We start from the raw sequence: 13248 nt of genomic DNA on the forward strand, positions 1-13248 counted from the left end.
CATAAACAAAAGAAAGACTAAAAGCTGTTGTTAGAAGTAAAAATGTACAAAACCAACATTAGACAGAGACACACAAAGACCAAATACCAGTGAATGTTACAAAATCACCTGAAAGCATCCCTGTTAAGGGGATTACCTTACTCACTAAGCCTCATGTATGAAACAGATATGGCTGGTGATAGACAAGACTTGAAGGAAATGTGTTTTAAGCAAAAAGCTGAAGAAGGAGAAAGTAGAAACATAGCAAACTGCATATATTCCAGGACCAGAAAGGACCATTGTGATCATGTAGTCCAACCTCCTGTATAATACAGTTCCATAGAACTTTCCCAAAATAATTCCTATAACATATGTTTTAGAAGAACATCCAATCTCTATGTAAAAATTGTCAGTGATGGAGAATCCACCATGGCACTTCCTAAATTGTTCCCAAAAAACGGTTAATTACTTTTACCATTAAAAACTTATGCCTTATTTCCGTCTTGGAAGGGGACTACAAAAATGTCTAAATGTCAGTGAGGGTACTTGCAATGGAAAAAGTTCAGGTTGTAGGAAAGTAAGCAGTGGGTACTGCAAAGAGAGGTGAGGCTCCCTTCGCCATTCCTCTGAAAGACGGAATTCACAGTAAGGTTAAGATAATTACCGATTTAATTTGCACCACTTAATTGACATGTAACTTTATTGGGGAATCTATTTAATCAGGATGTTTGTCAGGGAACTAGATTAAACCTAATGACTGATACAGTACTAACTGTGGAATCTCCTTCCTTAGATATTTTTAAGGTCAGGCTTGACAAAGCCCTGGCTGGGATGATTTAGTTGGGGATTGGTCCTGCTTTGAACAGGGGGTTGGACTAGATGACCTCCTGAGGTCCCTTCCAACCCTGATAGTCTATGATTCTATGATTCTAACTCAGAGGGAAGAGGGCCACTGACCAAAAATTATTAACACTACTTTCCTTTCATGAAACATTTCTAAATAGCATATCTATGAACTGAGGGGTTTTTTTTATTTTATTGTTGTTGTTGTTAACTGAATCTTGCTTATTCTTACCCTTGTTTCTCATCATCACGACATCACAGATTTTGACTGTAAGCTCTTCAGAGGACAGACTGTCTCTTACAAGCTTATACAGCGCCAAACATAAGTGTTCTCAAACTTTCTTTGCTGGGCCCCCTTTTAAAATATTTCAGGCTCTGACAACCTTCCCCCGCAAAAAATGATGACTCTCCCACCCATACCATACCACCCTTCCTCTTCATTGCTGCTGGCAGCAGCACTGTCTTCAGAGCTGGATATCTGGCCAGCAGCTGCTGCTCTCCAATTTTGAAAGCAGCTCTGAAAGCAGTGCAGAAGTAAGGGTGGCAATACCGCGATCCTCTACAATAGCCTTGTGAGCCCCTTTTGGGTCAGGATCCCCAGTCTCAGTAATGCTTGCCTGAGACAACTGTGCTCTGAGCTCAGCGAGGACCTCTGACAATGATCATAATATAAACAATCTGATTCCATCCACTTTTTTGCTTTTCTCACCCTCTTCTTCTCCCCGCATATCAATCATATTGCAAACTTACACTGGAAATACTTACTGCTGCCCAAGTCACCTGCCTAGGTTTATCCTGAATCTAGCCCCCTAAGTTTAGGGTGACCAGATGTCCGGATTTTATAGGGACAGTCCCGATTTTTAGGTCTTTTTCTTATATAGACTTCTATTACCGCCCACCCCCGTCCCAATTTTTCACATTTGCTGTCTGGTCACTAAGTTTCATATTTCAGTGAACTCAAAAACAAAGCAAAACACCATTCAAAAAGGCAAATTCACCTGATTCCAACATAAAAACATAAATTGGTTCAGACTTTCTCAAAAGTGGGCCTTTGGACTCACAAAAAGGATTCACAAGCTTCACAGAATCATTAGACAAATCTAGGTTATATTTCAAGATCATTACACAAAACAAAAGCAGGCAAGTTTTGTGTGATTTGGAATTTTACACAGCTATCATTTGTACACACAAATGCAGTTTTTGCCTGCACAAAGTGTATGTATGTATTTTTGCATGTGCAGTTGGTTCCCTCAGTGTTAAAGGAGTTGCGTGGACAAATAATTATACCATAAATCTAATGCTTAGCACATTTGGACAGCTGCTAAATGAAGGTTTTATAGTGATTATTCATCAGTTCATCATTTTTACAACATCTTAATAATTCATTTCATGTGCATACCTTACAAATAACAATACATTTTACAACACTAAAACCCTTTTGATTTCTTTCAAAAAGTTTTACTATAGTATCTGCTTAGTCTTACAGAAAGTGGTATACCACAACAGCATTTTGCCTTAAAATAAAGTACAAATCTTATTTGGTTTCTTCCTCAAAAACCTCAAAACCAAAGGAGTTATTTAAACTAAGGAAGGAAAAGCATAATATACATGTTACACATCACTCAACAGAAATAACTTTTTCTATTATTAGTTTTCCATGTCTTTTAAAAACTGCCACAGACAACCAAAGTCTGGCTCTACTGGGCTTCATTTCAGTACTTAACTTGGTTAAATAGATGAAATTCTGTGTTATAGTTAGGAAAAGAAGTTACTTATCTTGTACAGTAACTGGAGTTGCTTGAGATGTGTCCCTATGGTGCTCCACATCAGGATATACATGCATCCATGCACTCTTAATCAGTGATTTTTGTCAGTGGTGTCTGCAGTCCGTGCCTGCGCCCTAGACACCTTGGTGCTCCAGTAATATAATAATATAAGGAAGGGACAGACCCCTGCCACTCCAGTTCTTTCTCAAAAATGAAAGACTTCAAGGAGAAAAAATGGAGAGCAGGTAGTGGAGCAGCCATAGGACACATATCTCAAAGAACTCCACTTATTGTACAAGGTAAGTAAAGTCTCCTTTTTCTTTGAGTAGTGCCCCTATAAGTGCTCCATATCAGGATATTCATAAGCAGTACCTGAGTTACAAAGGAGGGTGCCAAGGAGTTGGATTCAGTAAAGAGAGTAGAACAGCATCACTGAAAGGTGAGTCAGCTCTCAAAGAAGACATGAGAGTGTAGTTCTGGGAAAAGCGCGTACACCGAAAGACCAGGTGGCTGCCCTGCAGATGTCTGAGACAGATATGTTTTTCTGTTGGGCTTCAAAGGTAGATTGAGTCCTAGTGGAATGAGCAATCACCCTCAGAGAGAGGGGAGACCCCAAAGGCTTCATAAGAGATTAGATGCATCCTGCAATCCATTTGGACAAGCTTTGGGTGTAAAACAGGTGTCTTTTCATTCATTCTGCAATTGAGACGAAAACCCTTCTTGAAGCCCTAAAGGGCATAATCCTGCCTACATAAAAGACGAGAACTCTTCTTACATTCAGTGACACTTATTTCTTCTTACACAATCTGCAAAACAATTGGTCCTTACATGCAAGAAGCATAAATGTTAGTAGTTAGGAAAGATGTATATAAACTGTATAGTGTATGACGTGAATTGGAATTGCAGTATCACCCTGTACCTAAACCCCCTGCATCTGGGCCTGGCCAGCATGTGCAAAGAGCTCTTATACACGTAATACACTAACCTGAATGATGAGCTGGAGTCAAACTGAGTTTTTTGGATCCCAGAGAACTTGAAGTTTTCTTTCAGAACTGGACAAAGCATTCTGCATAAGCCAAGTAGAAAGATCTCAGGGGGAATGCCAACATAGGTGAGTTTTCCCTGTTGTGTGCTTTTGACTATTAAGCATTACAATTTGTTCCTCTGGAAAGCAATCTTGTTGTATACCAGAGAGCCAGCTAGTAGCCACGCCTTGAGGTGAAACACCAATACGTTGGTGTGTGATGGACCCTGACACCTTGGTGAGGAGATTTGTTGTCATAGGAAAGCAGAGAGGGTCACAGAGATATGCAAACCAGTTCTTGGAACCACACCTGTCTCAGCCATGACTGTGCTATGATGATGGCCACTAATTTTTCCTGTTTCAATTTGTTAGGACCTTGAGAGCAGTAAAGATGTTGGAAGATAAGTGTATAATAAAATGCCAGGTCAAGGAATGACTAGGGCATCTCCCATAGAATTGCAGCTGTGCCCTCTCCTCAAGCAGAATCTACTGCATTTTGCATTGGATGGTTTTGCAAAGAGATCTATCTCTGGATGACACCAGGTAAGGCATACCTCTTGGAATACCTCCCACTCATAGTCAATGTGAATATGCCTGATGAGACAGCCTGCTACTGTGTTCTGTAGTCCTGGTAGGTAAACTGCTGAGATATGCATGTGCTGTGATATGCACCAGTTACACAGTTTTATGGATTTGCCACATAAGGACTAGGATCTTGCTCTTCCCTTGTGTATTGATATAATACATTGCTGCTCTGTTGTCCAGCATTATCTGACAGCTTATTTGACAGAGTTACTGGCCTAGTGGATGTACATGTGATATATCTTGATTTTAATGAGGTTTTTGACAGCCCCACATGACATTCTCAGAAACAAACTAGGGAAATGTGGTCTAGATGAAATGACTATAAGGTAGGCACACAACTGGTTGAAAGACCATACTCAAAAAGTAGTTACAATGGTTTGCCATCACAATGGGAGGGTGTATCTAGTGGGGTCCTGCAGAGGTCAGTCCTGGGTCTGGTACTATTCAATATTTCCATTAATGACTTAGATAATGGAGTGAAGAGTATGCTTATAAAATTTGCAATGGACACTAAGCTAGGAGGGGTTGTAAACACTTTGTAGGACAGAATTAGAATTCAAAATGGCCTTGACAAATTGGAGAATTGGTCTGAATTCAACAAGATTAAAATCAATAAAGATAGATGCGAAGTACTTAGGGAGGAAAAATCAAACGCAAATACAAAGGGCTCTGCTGGGCTCAAAGCTGTCTGGGCAGCTTTGATTGGCTGCATGAGCAGTCAAAGGAGGCTGGGAGGTGAGGAGCAGCCACAAGCCCAGGCACAAGCAGCAGACCGGGGAATGCCACAGCTGCCCACTCCATGGCACCACCAGCCAAAGGAGCAGCTGCCTCTCACTGCCTGGCTCTGTCTTCCTGCCTAGAATCTGGCCAGAGGGTGGGGCCTGAAGGGGGTTGATGGAGAGGAAGAGGTGGGGGGTGGAGTTGTCCCCAGGACTACCCCACTCTAGGTAAGGCACTGCAGTTTGAGGGGCAACACCCTTGTGCCCCCTCAACTCTGCGCATAGGCTCAAGGTTTCTGCCAGTGGTGGCGGGGGTTCAGGAGGATGGGGGGAGCTTGGGGTTTCAGCCCGTCACTGGTCCCAGCTGTGGGGGGGGGAGGGGTTTCAGCCTCGCACTGCTCCCTGCCTCAGCCCCGCGGGGGGAAAGGGGGAGAAAGGCCCCAGGGCTTGGGGTTTCAGTCCCATCCCGATCCTGACTTCAGCCCCGTGGCGGGGGGCACCGAGGCTTGGGGTTGCAGACCCGCACCGCTCCGAGCTTCAGCCCGGTGTGTATGTGTGCGGGGGGGTGCTAGGGCTTGGGGAAACGGGTTTCATTAGCGGGGCCCCACAGCCCCCCTGAAAGGGCTCACAGAACCCTACCGGGCCATGGACCCCCAGTTGAGAACCACTGATCTGGAGGACAGCAATAAAAATGATAAAAAGTTTAGAAAACCTGACCTCTGAGGAAAGGTTAAAAAAAAACTGAGTATGTTTAATCTTGAGAAATGAATACTAAAGGGGTATATGATAGCAGCCTTCAAATATGATAAGGGCTGTTAAAAAGAGGATGGTGGTCAATTGTTCTCCATGTCTACTGAAAGTAGGACAAGAAGTAATGGACTGAATCTGCAACAAGGGAGATTTAGGTTAGATATTAGGAAAAAATTGCTAACTATAAGGACAGTTAAGCTCTGGAATAGGCTTCCAAGGGAAGTTGTGGAATCCTCATCACCAGAAATTTTTAAAAAAAAGATTGGACAAACACCTGTCAGGGATGGTCTACATTTACTTGGTCCTGCCACAGTGCAGGAGGCTGGACTTGATGATTTCTCAAGGTCCCTCCCAAACCTACATTTCTATGATTCTATAATTATTCTGATCAGGTGGCCCCTAATGTGGGGTAAGTAGTATTGACAAACGTAACAAACCACTCTGAACTCTAATATGTTGATATGGAAGATAAAATAAAAATATCTATGAATCACCTCTTGAAGGGTCTATTTGCCATGAGCTTTGAGCATTTCAGCCTATCAGGAAGGAGAAGGATTGTGAGAAGATGCTGTTTATTCTTCTTCAGTTGGCTCTTGCTCCCAATGTACTGACTCCTGAGGGTCCCGATCTAGTGTCCAGGTTTCTATTCCATGAAGACTTTTGAATACTGGAAGATCCTGAATCACTTTTACTGAGAGGTTCCGAGAGACACACTCCACTGGCACCCAGTCACCTCCCAGAGCCCACTTTTCTGCTGATCCTACCATCTTCAATGGTGAGTCATAGTACCAAAACAGTCAGCAGCCACACACATACGCTTTGAGGGTACAGAGAGAGATTTACAGCTGGTACTGGCACAACATCATCCAGCACCATCTTACCAGCCTACCAACTATTGACCTCTGGTACCAATGCAGTTACAGGACCCTCTTCATTACAGTACTGACTCAACGACCCGTATTAGCACAACCACTTGCCCCTCTGTTAGACATGGGAGTTGACACCTTTCCAATTCTGAGGTGTCTCTACAAGATTCCTCCACCTTCCAGCCTCTCTCCCTTAAAGTATGCTCTGAGAAGGAAAATCCCATTAGGAGATGCACCCGGTAACATTGGCAAGAACAACATTGTCGCTCTGCCCCTTCCCTTATGCCTCATCATAGTGGGCTTATTGGAACCCGTTTATGGTGACCAGTTCTACAGGATCCTGTCTTGTAAGAGGGCATGTCAGGAACAACAAATACCTCTTACCTGGCATCCAGCAGAACTATTACCACTTTACAGTTATAACTCACTAACAGAATTATATGAAAAAGGCTTTCTGGAGATGAATGCTTCATATTTAGTATATTTTAAACTGTTTTTAAAATTACAAATGCAGACAACCAGGGTTAAAAAATATTCTAGGTGATAAAAGCTCTTCTGGTCATATTATAATTTTTCTTTAACAATTTCGGCATCATAATATTTAAATAGTAATTATAGATTTACTGTACTGTACACATCAATGTATTCAGGGTAATTATACACAAGCTAATTTTGTAATGATTGTATATAGGTATTGTAATGTCAAATGTAATCCAAAACGTAGTTTTTACAAAAATAAGATTTTACAAAATTTAAGTGCAACAAAAATGTATCTGTGACATTTCCCTGAATTTCTTGCAACTCTCCTGAAGTATTGCACTGCTACATGACAGAGATGGTAGGAGGGCTATTGAGGGGATGAAAGTAAAGGAGGTTAGCGGTGGATGGGCAAAGGCAGATCAGAATACGGTTGGAGAGATAGGATGGGGGATTCAAGGCAGTATTACCAACCTGAGGAATGAGTCATGATCCCAAAAAATCATCAGTCAGGCCCCAAAAGTCATGAGATTGTTTTAAAAACTGGTATTTTAAAAATAATAACATTTATGCTTATTTGTCTTCTGGTTTCTGACTTTTTAGGGTGCATTTGGGATATATTTTTACTCCACAACCATGAGGGCTAGAACATTCCTTTTTTTAATGAAAGCTATGATTCTCACATAATCACTTGCCTCCAGCAGCTGGGGTTTAAGAAAAATACCAAGTATCACAAGATTCAGAATAAAATCACAAAAGTTGACAACATTGTTGAGAGCAGGTGTGGAAGTTAGGAGGAGTGAAAAGAAAAAATGATTAAGGAGTAGGGAAAGAGAAGGAATAATGAAATAGTGCTAGACAAAACAAGAGTCAGAAAGACCTAAGGATGAGGGAAGAGATTATAGGAGTGGAAAAGGTGAAAGGACCAAAAGAGTTTATTAAACCAAAGTTAAGGTTGGGAGTACTAATCAGTAACTTACAGGTAACAAATTTCGTAGGAACATTGTAGTTATACAACAACCACCATCAATAATTGGTAACCTAGTAAATTCAGAGTTAAAGATAAACATGAAAGAAATCCAAACATTTGAAAATATGGAAATGCCCAATTAAAGTCACTCAAACAACCTTAACTCTGTCCTTATCAATAATCACATCCATCTTCATACCTACTTTTCAAGGTATATTATTTTGGGATTCAAGGATTTTTTCAGAGGGCTTAGAATTTTTCAAACCTCTGATGGTGAACTTCTTGCATTTGGAGAAGACTGTACTTGTACAGTTTGTAGACTGTCAAAAATACTCTAAACGTAACACTGGTTTTATAAATAGGTTTTTTTGCATACTTGTCTCCAATACTAAGTGTGATACTTAGTCATAACACCAGCAATTGCTCTATTTATTAAAATACCATTTCATGAATTGAATCTAGAAGGTTTATGTATGTAGATATGCTTTCATTGTGTCTAATGACATATGCCACTGGTGGCACATAGCATCTTAATAAAGAATGTAGTGTAATTGCCTTCAGTATGCTATTTGTCTAATCAGTATTTTTCTATAGACTGTGTATGGCTGCAGAGGAGATTAGAGTCAGCACAACTACTTTACCCTGAAGAATTAACTACTCTGTCTTTCTAAGACAAACAAGCAGCCTCCAAGCTCATGAAACTACTTTGTTTGGCCATGCCCATTTTTAGTCTAGAAACAATCTTTTTGAAAATTTGTGGCTTGGTGCACAAACACTGATGGGTGGACAGTGGTTGAGCTCCCCTGGCATGACTGGCAGATCTCCTGGAGCCGATGTGGGGCTGTGCTTAAACAGCATGTTAGAGCCTTGTGCAGTACTATGCAAGTCCCCACCCAGCTCTGTGCCTCAGTTTCCCCTCCTGTGAAATGGGGTTCATGGTAATGAGCCACCACGGTAAAATGCTTTAAGATTCTCAAACCAGTTGTGCTGGAGGAGGGCAAAGTGCACAGATTGGACCAGTAATACTACTTTTCTCTCTTTTCTACATTGCTTTTCAGTTTCTTCTTACTGGAAATTGTTTCATACAGCTCTCCTCCTGCCTGCAGTATCCAGTGGCTACAGATCTAGCAGCTCTCTCATTCCCACTCCTCCATGCATTTTTCTTCTGTGAGCCTCAAAGAACCATGGTTCCATCAGAGTTTTCCCCCTACCACTTCAGGAACACTACCAGCCAGAGTAGCCTGGCCTAAGCAGTCATTAGCCAGGGGCCTTATGTGAGCCTATCCTATTAGTAAGCATTAGCTGGCCTAAGCCACAATTCAGGATGTGCACCAACCATGCCTTCCAGCCTTTACTGCCCATCATTAATTAGAAACAGCACATCTTCCTAAGGGTATGTCTACACTACGAAATTAGGTCGAATTTATAGAAGTCGTATTTTTAGAAATCGGTTTTATATATTCGAGTGTGTGTGTCCCCACAGAAAATGCTCTAAGTGCACTAAGTGCATTAATTCAGCAGAGGGCTTCCACAGTACCGAGGCTAGAGTCGAATTCCGGAGCGTTGCACTGTGGGTAGCTATCCCACAGTTCCCGCAGTCTCCGCTCCCCATTGGAATTCTGGGTTGAGATCCCAATGCCTGATGGGGCTAAAACATTGTCGCGGGTGGTTCTAGGTACATATCGTCAGGCCCCCGTTCTCTCTCTCCCTCCGTGAAAGCAAGGGCAGACAATCGTTTCGCGCCTTTTTTCCTGAGTTACCTGTGCAGATGCCATACCACGGCAAGCATGGAGCCCACTCAGCTCACTGTCACCATATGTCTCCTGGGTGCTGGCAGACGTGGTACTGCATTGCTACACAGCAGCAGCAACCCATTGCCTTGTGGCAGCAGACAGTGCAGTAGGACTGGTAGCCGTCATCGTCCTGGTTGCCTGTGTGAGGTCAATCAGGAGCGCCTGGGCAGACATGGGCGCAGGGACTAAATTTGGAGTGACTTGATCAAGTCATTCTCTTTAGTCCTGCAGTCAGTCCTATTGAACCATCTTATGGTGAGCAGGCAGGCGATACGGATTGCTAGCAGTTCTATTGCATCATCTTCTGCCAGGCAAGCAAGAGATGAGGATGGCTAGCAGTCCTATTGTACCATCCTCTGCCGAGCAGCCATGAGATGTGGATGGCATGCAGTCCTTCTGCACCGTCTGCTGCCAGCCAAAGATGTAAAAGATAGATGGAGTGGATCAAAACAAGAAATAGACCAGATTTGTTTTGTCCCCCCCCACCCCGGTCTACGGGACTCATTCCTCTAGGTCACACTGCAGTCACTCACAGAGAAGGTGCAGCGAGGTAAATCTAGCCATGTATCAATCAGAGGCCAGACTAAGCTCCTTGTTCCAATAAGAACAATAACTTAGGTGCACCATTTCTTATTGGAACCCTCCATGAAGTCCTGCCTGAAATACTCCTTGATGTAAAGCCACCCCCTTTGTTGACTTTAGCTCCCTGTAAGCCGTGTCGTCAGTTGCCCCTCCCTGTGTCAGAGCAACGGCAAACAATCGTGCATCTGAGTTGAGAGTGCTGTCCAGAGCAGTCACAATGGAGCACTCTGGGATAGCTCCCGGAGGCCAATACCATCGAATTGTGTCCACAGTACCCCAGATTCGAGCTGGCAAGGCCGATTTAAACGTTAATCCACTTGTCAGGGGTGGAGTAAGAAAATCGATTTTAAGAGCCCTTTAAGTCGAAATAAAGGGCTTCATCATGTGGACAGGTGCTGGTTTACATCTATTTAAAGCTGCTAAATTCAACCTAAAGTCCTAGTGTAGACCAGGGCTAAGAGTATGATAACTCCATTCTGAGCAAGACAGACATTTGTTCCCTTTCCATCACCCTCCATCCTCCTCCAACCTGCTCCCTGCTTGCCCTGTCCTACTCCTTTTTCCTCTGGGCTGGATGACTTGGTTAATTGGTCTCCCTCTACCCCCAATTCCAAGTTAGACCCAAAATCTTGATGTTCTACAAAATGAATTTTTACCCACAGTTAAAGCTAAGAGCAATGATACCAATGCACCCTGCTTAAAGATCTTCCTCATTGTCTTTTGCCTATGATGATTTTTGTGACATGACATCTTTCCTCTCATTTTCTCCTTTGCTCCACTATGGGGTGACGCATACTATCTGGCTCCACACCTGGATGCAGACTCCATCTCACAGTCCCATCTGAGCCAGGCACCTTTCAACAGGATCAAGCTGTTTGAGGAGACTTTGGATACAGCCATCCAGGAAGCCACTGAGCTCAGTAAACTTCAACTTCCTAGTCAAGAAAAGGAAAAGAAAAGGTTCACCTTCAGATACTGACTATCCAGAACTAGGTCCAGTAGGGGTTACAAGTATATTTTGTTCCTCCAGAATCAGAAGCTTCATTGTTCGTCAGCATCGTTCTCCTCTGCTCCTAACAGCAGTGGCTTCCTACCCAAACTCCATACGTAAAGTTCCCTTTACTCTCCAGCCTCCTCCTGCTCCCCCAGACTACATACTTTGATCTCAGTTGCCCCTCTGAACTTTGTTTCCCTTTAGATTTTCTAAGTCCACAGTACCTTCTATGAACCTCTGTAAATTAGTGGGATTCATGGCAAAGTCCACACTGGAGTCAGAAGGGAGTTAAATCTGGGATTGGGAGTGAGAATGACGGCATGGAACCTAGGGAGAAGACAGGCTTGAGAACAGAGGGCAGATGATTCAGGGAAGCCAGTGGGGGGAACTATGGAAATAGTAGGAGGGGCTGCAGGTATTCTCTGGTACCAAGGGAATCTTGAGGTGAGTAGGTGCCTTGCAGACACTCTGAGCTGTCGGAAGGGTAGGTAAGCTCTAGAGAATTTAGGAGCTGTATGTCTACAGGAACCAGTGGGGACAAGGATGATGAAGGATTGTTGCCTGAGTTGTGCTTAGCTGATGCATTGCTGCTGATGGCTGCCACCTTCCCTTTATTAAATTGTATACATGGTAACAGATAGTAAAATACCAAACAGCAAAACCCTAGTGTTACATGAATGGAAAGAAAGTAGTTTTGCAGTTGTGCTCAGGAAATCATGGTTCTATGTTTCCTTTTGAGCTCCATGACTCATTTTTTGCTCCGGCTGGACTGAAAGAAGGGTCATCATCATAGGAAAAGACCTTGAAACATGTACATGGGTGTGATTGTGTATGAAAATGTTGCTGTCTGCCCCCTTACTGGTGGATTGTGAAGATTCTGCCATCACAGCCACCCATGCTAGGGTGAGGGGATTAGAAGATTCTGCTACCTTCTGTCTTCTTCAGCAGGATTTGAAGTTTATACAAGTATGTTTCCCCTTCAGAGGAAGAAATTTCCACCCCTGGAAAAGTACAGCAGCCTCAGTGTATAAACCCCGCACCAAGCAAGAAGGGGTTAAGGAGCTGCATTGGTCCCACTCCTCCACACCTACATGTCATCGTAAAAATGGAGAAGTTTAAGAGGGGGCAAGCTCAGCTCAGTATTGGACAGCTCTGGGAGGAGAGAAGACTGCTGAGCTTTCCAACTCCCAGAAAGAGAACAGAGCCGATACCCTTGCCTACCTGAAGGCCCAAAGTCCCCTGATGAAAAGGGAGTAGTATCCTATTCCTTCTGCTGGTGAACCAGCAGACTTTGAGCCAGACTGCAGCCAGTCAAAGGTCCCTCTGAAGGAACAGTGGCCAGTGACCTGGCTGGAACAGTCTGTATATCTTTTTCCTGTGTTTATTTTGCTGCTCCTAAATAGTTTGTTCGTTCCCTGGGACCAGAGCCGTGACAGGACATTTATGAGATCAGACTCCTGTTGGGAGGAGGATGTGACCAGATGCCTCAGATTTAGTGACATGGAGGGTTGGGGAGAGCCACTTCCTCTCTCCCTGAAATATTGACTGGGCGCAGGGAGTCTCATTTCCTGAATTCTTCTCAGCACCCAGAAAAGTTTTCAGAAGACATTCACATAAGTGGGACTTCTTGTCACCAGAAGGGAATGGGGAAAGCTGTATATGTTCAAGTACCAGGAAAGAGATATATTGACAGTTTTATATGGTGGCACTGCTGGAACAACCACTGAAGCTAAGAGAATGCATGAAAAATAAATACTCCAATGATGTCTGTCTCCTTTGGCAGGATGTAAGAGATGTCAGATGTCAAATTTCTATGACAAACCATTTTTGAGAAAAGTTCTAGCAAAAAAAAATCTTCAGAACATGACTAATGCCTATTTTTTCTAAATTCCATAACTCA

At 43.1% G+C, this 13248-nt stretch overlaps 1 protein-coding gene across 1 annotated transcript in view; it reads right to left on the bottom strand.

Moving 5' to 3' along the window:
- Positions 1 to 13248, bottom strand: part of ADAMTS6 (ADAM metallopeptidase with thrombospondin type 1 motif 6) — a 324386-nt gene that overhangs the window by 207945 nt on the left and 103193 nt on the right. The gene's annotated exons all lie outside the window — the stretch shown is intronic.

Source organism: Eretmochelys imbricata, chromosome 5 (genome assembly GCF_965152235.1).
Source record: "Eretmochelys imbricata isolate rEreImb1 chromosome 5, rEreImb1.hap1, whole genome shotgun sequence".
Taxonomy (NCBI): domain Eukaryota; kingdom Metazoa; phylum Chordata; order Testudines; family Cheloniidae; genus Eretmochelys; species Eretmochelys imbricata.